General features: G+C 48.1%; 1 protein-coding gene across 36 annotated transcripts in view; it reads left to right on the top strand.

The window, feature by feature from the left end:
- The window catches only part of Msi2 (musashi RNA-binding protein 2), a 368,962-nt gene that overhangs the window by 30,209 nt on the left and 327,237 nt on the right, over positions 1-11,516 (top strand).

Here is an 11,516-nt window from a genome sequence, read left to right as displayed (position 1 = left end):
GAGCTGTGGGAACTATGAGCTGAGAGCTGGCAGGTGGTAAGGAAGTCCCTGTTTTGTTCTGTGGCGTTTTTGGGTAGTGGATTGATGAGCTGTCCTGAGGTTTGGGGACAGTGAGTCTTAAAAGTATTTTTAAATTAATTACATTCATATATTTTGTATGTGTGTATATGAGCATACACGTGCCATGGTACACTGTGGGGACAGAGGACAACTTTCAGGTGTTGGTTCTTTTTTTCCATCATGTGGGCTCCAAGGATTGAACTCAGGTCATCATCATGTTTGGCATTGAGTCCCCTTTTACCCACTGAGCTTGTTGGCCCCAGCATAGTGGTTCCTAATCTGATTGTGCAGGAAGTTCTTACCAGCCCTTTCCTGGTTATGCCGAAGGTGGTCCACAGATAACCTGGTGACTGCAACGGCAGGGTTCCCTGCGCTTCCGCAAGTGAGGTGGTGCCTGTGTTATCTTTAGAAACAGTGCCTTTCGCCACACACTCACTGTGGCATCCTGATTTAGGCCTTTAGGCCACAGGTTAGGCCTCTTGGTGCCTACAGTTGCTGCTCACTCTCCTGATAGTGGGCTGGGGGCAGCATCAGGTGGAGGAGGAACCGTCTGCCTCGGCTTTTGGAGCCTCTCCTCCCTGCTTCCTGCTGAGTCTATCACCCCACACCCAGTCCTTGCTCTGCAGGAGCCGCAGCCGCAGGCCTGTTTTTCAGGTTGTGTCCTTTCGGCGGGTAACTGGAATGTGTGTGTGCATGCAAAAGAAAACATCGAAATGTTTGGGGAGTGTTTTAGGAAAATAGCATGGAGCAGATTGCCAAGAGTCGCTTATATGGTTCTTTTGCTTTCCCCTTTGCTGTGTACATGGGTGCCCAGCTTCCCCGAGCATCCCACTGTACCGCTGTGGCTTTTCTTACCCCAAGTGTTCTTTCTTCCAGCAAAGAGGATACAATTCAGCACCAATAATACCGAGCAATAAATAACCCAGGGAAGATGAATAGCCTTGTGTGGTGGTAAATTAAAGTTGATTTATTGCACATAATATATACAGGTGCTCCTAATGTAATTAAGCAGTGAGGCTTTTAAATGCTGCAGAATCTGAAAGAAGACCCAAGAAAATTAGGTCTTAATAAGGCTTATTGGAATAACAGCTAAACACACTGCTTAGTACTATTAGGGGATGCTGGAAGATGGATCCGCTCTGCTGTGTCTCTCACTGTGGAGTGACACACCTGACCCACTGTTAGTGGGGCCTGCACTAGATTGCTTTCCCCACAGTAGGACTGGGTTATGTCGAGCTATGCCTGCACTTTGGCCTTGTGTCTTGTGTAGAGTCATCAAGTGACTAGCCATTGAACAGGCTTTTGCCAAGTGTGGGCCAAGAGAGTGAGGCTGTGGGATCGAACCCCTGGCCTCATTGGTATCCCGGTCTAACCAGGCCAGACAAGAGAAGGTTCATACACAGAATAAACTTACCACTTGGGTTCCAGTTGGTGGGGTTGCCTGAGCACCGTGCTGGGGATGGGGGGCCGACTAGAAATAGAGAACAAAGGCTCCATCTCTAAGGGTGGTTAAAGGGGTCAGAGTGTTAGGTACATGACTGAAGAGATGGAGTGGGGATGCCATTAGGGGATAGTGGAGGGATAAAGCCATGAGACAGGTATGCTCAGGAGAATGACTGAGAGCCTTGGGAACTGGGGAAGCCTTTGAAACAGCACAGGTCAGAGTTTGGGTATTCTGGTTGAAAGAGTTGGGTTGGCAGGAGGCTTAGTGAAATAGATAGATTTGCATTTCAGGCCTACCGTATGGATAATTTGCTTGGAAATTATGGGATCATGCATGCAAGTGAGCAAGAACAGGATCAGAATGTCTCTATTTCAGTGAAAGCTCTTCGAAGCATTGTGGGAGACGAAGGCCTGGGACAGGAGCCGGGTGCAGTCAGTGTGGACGGCAAGGCATTCGGAGTGTATATATGCCTCCCAGCCGTTGGCACCAGTGGGTGGGGACTACCTGGAGGATGTTGGGTGAGCACTCGGTCAGTAGTGGTCGAATCTCCTCCACTCCTCCTAACAGTGGTACTTGTTAGACACGGAGGTGGATGGATCTTGCTAAGATCTTCAGGTGCTGAAGTATCTGGGCTCCAAAAGGATACAGAAGATAGTGGACCTGTGGCTCACAAGGAGACATGGAGCCAAGGTTCCCTTGAAAGTGAGCAAAATATTCCACAGTGATTTGGGGATGGGGACGCGGGCTTGGGTTGTTTTTGTGGATTGTCTGGTGGAAGTGGCAATATTTATCAGTCCTTTGAGGAATCTGCCCCATCTGAGAAGAGCCTACTGGACAAAAGTCCTTACTGTAGCGGCATGATAGATGATAGGCCAAGGAGAGGTTGTTGTTCTCCACTGAGGGTTTCAGAGTAAGATCATTTTCAGTAATTAACTGATCTTTTGACTCTAAAACCATGAAACTGTTTCCTGCAGAAGTCTCTTTCTGGGACTCATAAACTCACTTTGCGTAGTTTATGGTACCCATCAATTCATAAACCCACGACATAGCTTTTAGTACCAATCAACTACGGTACCGGTTTATTCTGGGTAAGGTAAAAACCAGAAGCCAATCTGATTGGTCAGTGGCATTCAGAGCCATTCCTGGGTGAATCCCGAGCCTGGTGTCATAGTCGAGACTTAGGGGAGAGTCCTGCTCTACCTATGAAGCCATTCCGGGCTGTTTGTAGCTCTGTGGTCTGGTGGAAGGCCTGACCTAAGGCCGGCTGCTGGCTCTTCAGGCTGGGTCAGGGCCTGGTCACCTGATCTTTTGCAGAATTAGAAAAGATTCAACTGTCTGGTCGAGACTTCCCGGTCGATAGAGAACACAGCCCCTAAGTATACCATCAGTGGTTTGGTTATTTTCATGGACCATGGTTCAGTAGATGTTGAAGATGGATAGATGATGTGGATTTACTTTTTCTGAGGCTTGTTCAGGGAGACTGAAAAAGTTCCCCTGTCACCTTTAAGTGTACACCTGTCTGTCTCGTTGTCCCGTCCATCCTCCCCCCTGTTGTGTGATTTGAGGGAGAAGAGGTGGAAACAGCTCTGCCCGTGACCCTCAGTAAGGCTTCTGGAAGCAGACTTGTTTATTTTTGACAGACAGAACAAATCCTGTTCTGGGGACTATCCTGCTCTGACCAGCAACAAATTGAATATTCGCCTGACCTTTTTCTTCCAGGAGCGGAGAGAGTGGTGAGGGATGTGAGTGAGGCTTCCTTTACCATCAATCTTGCCTCCTTGTTTGCTCACTGGAGCACTTTAGAGGGTGCCGGGTGCACATCTGCCTTTGATTCTGAAGTGCCAGTGGGTTTGAGGGGCAGTGCCTCTGGGGCTGTGGCAGTTAAGCAAGTGGAGAGTGGCCATTTTGGGTGTGGAGGTGGCAGGAGAAGGATTGGAGCTTATTTTATAACAGCCCCTGCCACCCAAGCTAGCTGAGTGTGTCATAAGATCAACTTGAAGCAGAGTGAGAAAGGTAGTCCAGGAGTCCAGAAGCTAATGGGTACCACCTCCCCCAGGGCTTTGCCTCCCTTCTTCCTCCAATCTCACATACCCTTTAAGATAGCCCCTTGCCTTTGACCCATCCAGCTCCAGCCACAAGTCACTTCATTCCTTCTTTGTGTTCCCAATGGACCCTGCCACTTGGCTAAGAAAGAGTTTGTTAGTTCATTTCTTCATTCATTATTCATGCAGCTCGTAGTAATTAGCATTTAGCCGATGTGGTTGCCAGGGCTGGTTGAGTTGTACTCATTCATTGAACAAACATTTGTTGATCCCATGCCCGTGGGCTGGGTGCAGGGTGTGGCTCTGGGGTTAACTGAGATGGGGCCAGGTTGCCTTTGGGTGTGCTGTCTGTGTGGGAAGGCAGGTCATTAAGGGGAGGTGCTGAATCAACAGGTGTAGGGTACTGAGGGTGTTAATGGGACTTAGACCGAGGTAGGGGGGAGGGGGAGGGGGAAGGGAGATCCAGTCTTGGCAGCTTTGCTAGCTTTGTGCCAGCTGATTGGGGCCTTAGAGGGTAAAGAGAGGAGGTTTAGGGTCTGAGAATCAGAGTGCTCATCCTTTAGGGCAATCAGGATACTGGGGTTTTTGTTCCCGTCCCGGCTCATCCAGGGGGGACGCTGAGTGACTTCCTGGTTTCTGCTCCTGTCTCTTCCCATCTTTTGTCATTCAGAATGAACACACCTTTTTGCCTAGCAGCCTGTGGTGGCCCGGCCACCCTGCTTGCTAGGGAGATGGCTCACAAGTTAGCAAGGGTCCTGGGAATCTGCAGCCTGCCAAAGAACGGCCTCTGAAGAGAAAGATAAGCCACAGGGAGCCAGCAAGCGAAAGCTTCCACAAATATGAGCCCACTTAGTGGCCCTTCAACTGAGAGTGGCTCACGTCTGGGGAGACTTTTCCCCCCTCTTCCATTTACAAGTGAGGAGGGTTGAGGGGGTCATCCAGAGCAGCAGCGAAAGGTAGTGTCCCGCATTTGGTGCTGCTGCCTCTCCCGGGTTTGTAAACTCCATGTTTCTTTGTTCTGGCCATTTTTTTTTAACTGATAGGAATTGCTGAGGGGCTTGGAGGGGCAGGAAAGGCTCCTGTATAAACAGCTGTCTTGCTGACTGAATCTACAAAGTGAATTTTATGGCTGAAGTATTTGTTCTTGCTTTAAAATGCCACAACAGCCCTGTCATTTCCTTAGCTAAGAGAAGGGGGTCTTTGAGCCATGGGGGCCATCTCCGCCTATCGAAACCTTTGTTGAGGGGCCCGGAGGAGGAGGGAATTCCAGGGAACTTTCTTTGAACCAGCATTTCTAAAATAATCTCATGCTCAGTGGAGGAGTTTTCTTTGCAAAGTTTGAGTTACCAGACGACACTGCCTTCATCTTGTTTGAGCTACCGTGGTCTGGTCTCTAAAAAAAAACCCAAAAAAACCAACCTCCCCTCGTCTTCCCTAGTCACCACAGCTGAATACCTGCTTAATGTTTTCGTGCAGACATTTCATTTTCTTTTTTTATGCAAGATTTCATCATTTTGTGATCTGAGATAGTTGGTTGCTCTGAGATTATTAATAAATTGAGATGGCTAATGGCGTGTGACTCAGAACATATATTTAAAAACAAGTTGCAATAGAAATAGGTCTTTTACAAAACTAATTTTTTGTTAGGCTACTCTCTCTTGAGCCTTTTTTGTTTGAAGCCAGCTCGCTTTGTAGTGTGCATATAGGCCCGGTTGCAATTAACATAAACTACTTTTAAAATACTGGCTAGTTGCTGTGGAGAGAGGCCAGCGCTGTGGCTGCTTAGGGAGGGTTCAGAGGCTTGGTCATTGTCTGGGTCTTTTAATCTCACTGAAGATCAAATTGTGTTTCCTTGGAGATCGTGTCAAAGATTGCCCGCTTTGATGGAGAGGAGAAGGATTAGATGTAGGCTTCCCTCTAGGACCAGGACATTTCTTTCCCAAGGCAGAATAGATAATCTTAAGACACTTGCTTGTTTTTTTTTTTTTTTTTGGTTCTTTTTTTCGGAGCTGGGGACCGAACCCAGGGCCTTGCGCTTCCTAGGTAAGCGCTCTACCACTGAGCTAAATCCCCAGCCCCGACACTTGCTTGTTTTAAAACAAGTTCTGTTAAGTACGATGTGGCGCCTGGGACAGAGGAGGGACATCAATGGAAGCACTGGTGACGTCTAAACGGTCTAGAGTTTGCTCAGTAGCTTTGAACTGGCGTTGATTTCATACCATGGTTAAGGTAGCGTTGATGAAAAGCTAGTCATGTACAGGGGACTCTGGAAACTGCCTTTGCTTAGTCTTCTGTTGTTGCCAAATTATTTTAAGATAAAAGAGAATTTATGGTAGATTGGGCTTGGTTGAGAGTGTGTTTGGCTTCCGTGCGTTGAGAATGATCTTTATGTAGGTAGGGCAGGTTATTCCTGTTCTGGACACTGAGAAAATGAGGCCTCAGGGGAACCAGAGAGCTTGCCCCTGCCGGTGGTCCCATAGCAGACCTTTCTCTAGCTCATGATTTTCTTCTGCAAAATGGCAGCCAGGGCGTCTCCTTCTAATTCCACTGGCATTCATTGTCAGAGTGGACAGCTAGCAGCTCATTCTCCTGTGGGGACCAGATAATTGCATTAAAAAACAAACAAACAAACAAACAAACAAACAAGTCCTAAAACATGTTTCCTTTCATCCCACAAGTAGAAAGATTTATTCTAGAACCCTGGCTGAAGCTTCCTGAGTAGAATTTTGTTGTCTTCTTTTCTTTTGTTTTAAAAATGTTCCTGTTTCACAAATTGTATGTGGTTAGGATTTAAAAATTAGCCATTAGAGAACTTAGAGCATTTCCAGGGAAAGTTCCCAGGGTTTCTCCCGACCTTGGTGACAAATTAGAATCTATTTCTTCCCTTCCTCTCTTCTCCCTCCTTCCCTCATCCTGTATATTTGTACCACAAATATATGTTGACGCTTACAATAACAGGTTCCTAGTACAACTGTCATTTTGTAGTATGATTTCTCGTTGGCGGAGTCCCTCTGGGTGGCTCTGCTTACGGGAGCCATTCCTCCTCTGTGTGAGTATCTTTAGGCTGCCCGTGCCTGGCACAGCATTGGGTGCCTTGGAGATTTGTGCTAAGTGGGGACTGTTTCTGTTGTTGCCACCTTAGAACAGGCAGGACTGCATTCAGATCACGTGGGGCTCAATGAGGAGAGAAGATGCAGGAGTGGTTTGTAATGTAGTGCTGCCATTCCAGTACGGACTGAGGGGGAGGAAGAGGAGGAGAGGGAAGGCAGGAGCTATGATCAGCTTCCTGGAGCAGGTACTGCCTTATGATTCCATAGCCAGACTTAGAGCAATGGTGAGTGTCCTGGGGAAGGCAGTGGTGGACATGGAACAGATCCATTTATGTGAATGGAGACAAGGGTGGGAACAAGAGCTCACTTTCTGGAAGTTCAAGCTGACTGAGATATGAGTGTTGTCCTCAGAGTATGGCTCAGTCAGATCTCTGGTGGACAGAACAGTTGGAATGGAGGGAGGGAGGGACGGCAGTTTGGACAGGGCAGGGGACACTCAACCTTTGGTCATCAGTAACTCTTAGGTCTTCCTGAAACAGGAGAAGTGGTATGAGGTGAGTGAGTTGAGCAGAAAGGACTCTGGGTTTATTCAAGAGTTTCTGGAAGAAGGAACCCGTTAGTCAGCTTTCTGTCACTGAAACAAAATACCCGAGATAATCAGCTTACAAAGTGAAAGGTTAGTTTTTGTTGAGGTAGCACTTCACGGCAGTACCGCACAGGGCAGCAAAACCACTCATCTTGTGGGCAGGAAGCAAGAGAAGGCACTGGGGTCTCAAGGTCCTCTGCTAGGGTATGCCCCTAATAACCCGAACACGTGCAGTGGTTTTACCTCTTAAAGGTTCTGCTACCTTTTTAATAGTGCCTCCCAAGGGCCTATCGTTTGACACATGGCCCTCTGGGGGCCATTCAAGATCCAGACTGCAGCAGAATCTGTGTCCAATGGCAGTGACCCACAGGAGAAGCTTGTCCAAAGAGATTCTGAGCACATCCTATCAGTGGGTGAGGGGTGATTCTACTGCTAGCTTGGTGGGTTCCAGAAACCACTGGAAAGGCCCTGTTTCTTCCCTGGAGTTGGGGTCGGGAGCTATACAATGGTGTGGATGCTCAGACTTCCTTGCCTTGCTAAGGAAAACGTCCCAGAAGTGTTAGCTATGTGGATCCAACCCCCAGTAACTATATGGTGTAGATAACAGCTTGCTCAGACTAAGTCTTGCTTTGTGCTGTGAGTAGCTACATTTCCCTTTCGGCCCTGCATTTCCCCTACAGACACTTTCCTTAACTCGAGGGGAAGACGTGGTAGTTACCGTTGAGAGCCCTTAACAAGCAAGCTTCTACAGAGACAACGAGAGGCCCCAGAGGAAGAAGGCTGGCGCCAAGAGTAGAGGGCAACTTGAGTTTAATTTAATAGTTCACCTTATAGACACAATATCGATAGGTACCATACCTCAAGTCATGTGCTTCGAGGTAGACCATTCTTGGTGTCCTTGCCTGGCTTTAGAGTTCTCTGCGTTGTACCCTACATAAGAGAACTTTGTTTTCATTCCGGCTGATGTTTAATTCTAACACTTGAGAGACTGAGGCAGGAAGATTGAAAGTTCCAGGTCAGCCCAAGCAGTACACTAAGACCCTGCTCCAAAACCCAAAATTACCAAAACAGAAAAAGAACAGATTGAGGCTTGTGGCGTTCCTTCACAGAGAGCTTGTTCTGTTGGCTATCTTGGCTCTCTTCAGCTCTAGTATTCATTTTTATTCCCGTGGCTCTCTGAGACAGATGTACTCATGTGTGTGAGAGTTTCTTAGGATCCATGTCTGATGGGAGAGCTGCTGCCTCACACGTATGTGGGAGTTTTGTTTGAAGCAACTGTTCTGAAGACACCCAGATAGTTGTTTTGTTGCCCTCTTCCTCATAAGCCCTTACTACTAGCAGACTCGTTCGCTTGTGCACAATTAGTAGCTTTAATTTGCATTTCACTAATCACTAATGGGTTTGAACACCATGCTTGCTTGTTTTAGGGCACAGAGTCTGGGCCCTAACACATTCGATGCCACAACTTGTGGTAGGTCGTCTTCTTCAAGCTGCTCTCTTGCCTTGGGACAGAAACAGACCCATTTGTCAGTGCTATGAGAGTTTGGGCCTTTTGTGTTAGCTTGGCCTCAGTGTTTGGTGTTTTTGAGTCTGCCTGATGCTTGCTCCTGTTGACACCCCCCCCCCATTTTATTAAGAGCCCACAGATGACAGACAGCGAACTGAATTCAGCCCCATCCCTTCTTGCTCGACAGGGCCATGCTGTTCCTTTTAGTATAAACAGACAGGCAGGTCCCCAGTGTTTGATGACAGCCAACCTTGGTGAAGGAAATGGTTCCAGGGAGGCACTGGGGACAGTCGCAGGTAAACATCAGCCCCAGAGTGATGTCTGTTGGGCCCTCAGGTGAGGGAGGATTAGTGCAATGAAAGAGGAAAGATTAGGGACCCAGGTGAGGTAGGGTATGATGGCGGGAAGAAGACTGAGTAGGCTAGGAGGATGGCCATGGCACTGGATCCCCTTGAGTGTCATAAGGTGTTTCCCCAAATCTGAAGGAGGACCAGTCAGACAGGGAGAATCCTGCCATGACTGAGGCTTTGGGGAAGGGCGGCCTTTGTTTTACTATATGTTCAGTTGAGCGCTTTTATGTGAAAATAGACCTTTGATGTCCTGGGAACTGAGAAGGAAAATCTGCTTTAGCACCTGGGGAAGGGAAGCTGCCTCAGGAAAAAAAAATGTTCTGTGAGGACAGAATAGAGCTGTGCTCCAGCACGGGCTGAGCTGGGTATGCTCATAACCCCGTGAGGGGTACAGGGACAAAGCACAGGTACTGCCTGACGTGTTTGCAAACACAGCATTAAGGGGCCATGATCAGAGAGGCTGGTGACATGTTTGTAGTAGGGATACAATTACATAAACACCACCTGTGCTTTTATGGGCAAGGTCTGGGTGGGAACTGTACAAATAATCACTGATTATCTGTCTGGTGGGTTAGTGGGTATTATTATTTTTCAAGGAAAAGATTCTTCCTACCATAGGCCTAAGACTACGTGGTCTGTTGTTAACATTGGGCCACTGTGGATGCCTGTCAGCTTACTCATTCACTGTGCTCCTGTTAGGCTGGGTGATTTAAAGGAGAACATTCTAGTCCCTGCCTTCTCCAAGCTCGGGCGCTGTTGTGGAACATAAAGTATCCCCAGAGCCATGGGTATCACACAAGGTGGGACCCAGTTTGTTGAAGGAAGTCAGCAGTCACAGTGGCTTTTGAGAGGATGTCTGTCTGTCTGTCTGTTGTCTACGTCTCTGTCTGTCTGTCTGTTGTCTACGTCTCTGTCTGTCTGTCTGTCTGTCTGTCTGTCTGTTGTCTACGTCTCTGTCTGTGTCCATGTTCCTGAAATGCAGAGGACCTGAAGGAGAGACAATGCAGTGACATCCAAAGGGGAGAGACCAGAAAGGGGCTGTACCCTGTACTTCTGAGAAAGGATGTGTGTTTTGACTCTGCCTAGGAAGCACTTGCTCAGAATTCTGGCCCTAGTGCTAACCGTCTGCGTTGGAGTGTTACACTAGCTTTGGCTAGGTTTCCTTGAACACGGATGGAAAGAATACACACACACACACACACACACACACACACACACACACACACACACACACACACACACTCTAATGGTGCTCAACTAAAGAGGACACCTCCACAGGGGGTTTGGCATACAAAGACTGCAGCCCACTCTCGGGGACGCCAGTGTAATGACTACGCACTGGATACCTAGTGTGTGGAAGGGCATTTTGCGAAGCTAGGGTGAGACATCAGGAATGGGACTGGCTGGGGCTTGGACTTGAGAAAGCTCATCTTCTCAGGAGGGGTGGGCATACAGGTACAGAGATAGTAGTCCCAGGTAGGGGAGGTCTGGTCAGGATGTAGACTTAAGGCTCTGGAAGACTGGTTAGCAACATAGGCTTTGGGAACAGCCTTTAGTCAGGATTCCAGGTTAGGATATGTATGTAGGTTTGCTGAATTCCCCATCGGGAGCCCCAGCTGACTCATGGTGCTTTTGCTGTCTCCCTGGTGCTCGAGGAGGAGCCTGACAGACTGGCATGGTAGTCTGGGTTCAGAGAAAGCCAGGTATCCCTGGAGTCTTGGTGTTGAGGGGAAAGTAGGAGAGGAATTGCTTCTTCTGCTCTTTTCCTTAGCAACAGGCCTTCACCCTGAGCTGATTGGGCCTGCTCCTCCCTAACAGATAGCTTTTATGAAGAGTTAATAAATTAGCCTTCTGGGAAAAGAATCTGCCGTGGTGCCAGAGAGGCCTTTGCAGCCGGAGCCAGAGACGGAGCTTACACACGTCCTTTGTTGTGACATCGGGCCCTCCTTGGAGTGTGCAGCTCAGGAAGGGGGAAGGAAGGTGGATCCAGACTCCTGAACAGAGCCCTCACAGCACTTCTGAGGATGCTCTCCCTTGTCATGGAGGGAGCCTGACACAGGCTGAATGAAATTGACTCGCTTTGGCTCAGAGGTTCTGGGGAGGCGAGGCTTATAGATTCTGTTTGTCTTTTCCTGTTGACTTTCCCTCTGTCCTCCACTGATCGTTGATAACAGCTCATGGGCCCACAAGTAGTGTGGAAGGCCCCAGCCCTGCTGTTGGATTTCAAAGCACTGTGTTTATTTGAAGGGAATCTGACCTAGGTGCATATGGTTGGGCACATTTGGAGTTTTGACTCTGGAAGATTGAAGTCGAAGTGTTTTCCAGTGTTTGAAATCAGCTTGTACGACATAGCCAAACTCCATCTCAAACCAAACCACACAATGAGCAACGAACAAACAAGCAAACAGCTACGAGAACAAAACAGAGGCAAAGAGGTGTGAGGCCGACTTACTAAGGTGTCGGAACATCTGTTAAGT

The sequence above is a fragment of the Rattus norvegicus genome, chromosome 10, assembly GCF_021556685.1.
Source record: "Rattus norvegicus strain SHRSP/BbbUtx chromosome 10, alternate assembly SHRSP_T2T, whole genome shotgun sequence".
Classification (NCBI taxonomy): domain Eukaryota; kingdom Metazoa; phylum Chordata; class Mammalia; order Rodentia; family Muridae; genus Rattus; species Rattus norvegicus.
The sequence above is the reverse complement of the archived record's forward strand: the minus strand, read 5'-3'. Positions and strand labels throughout refer to the sequence as shown.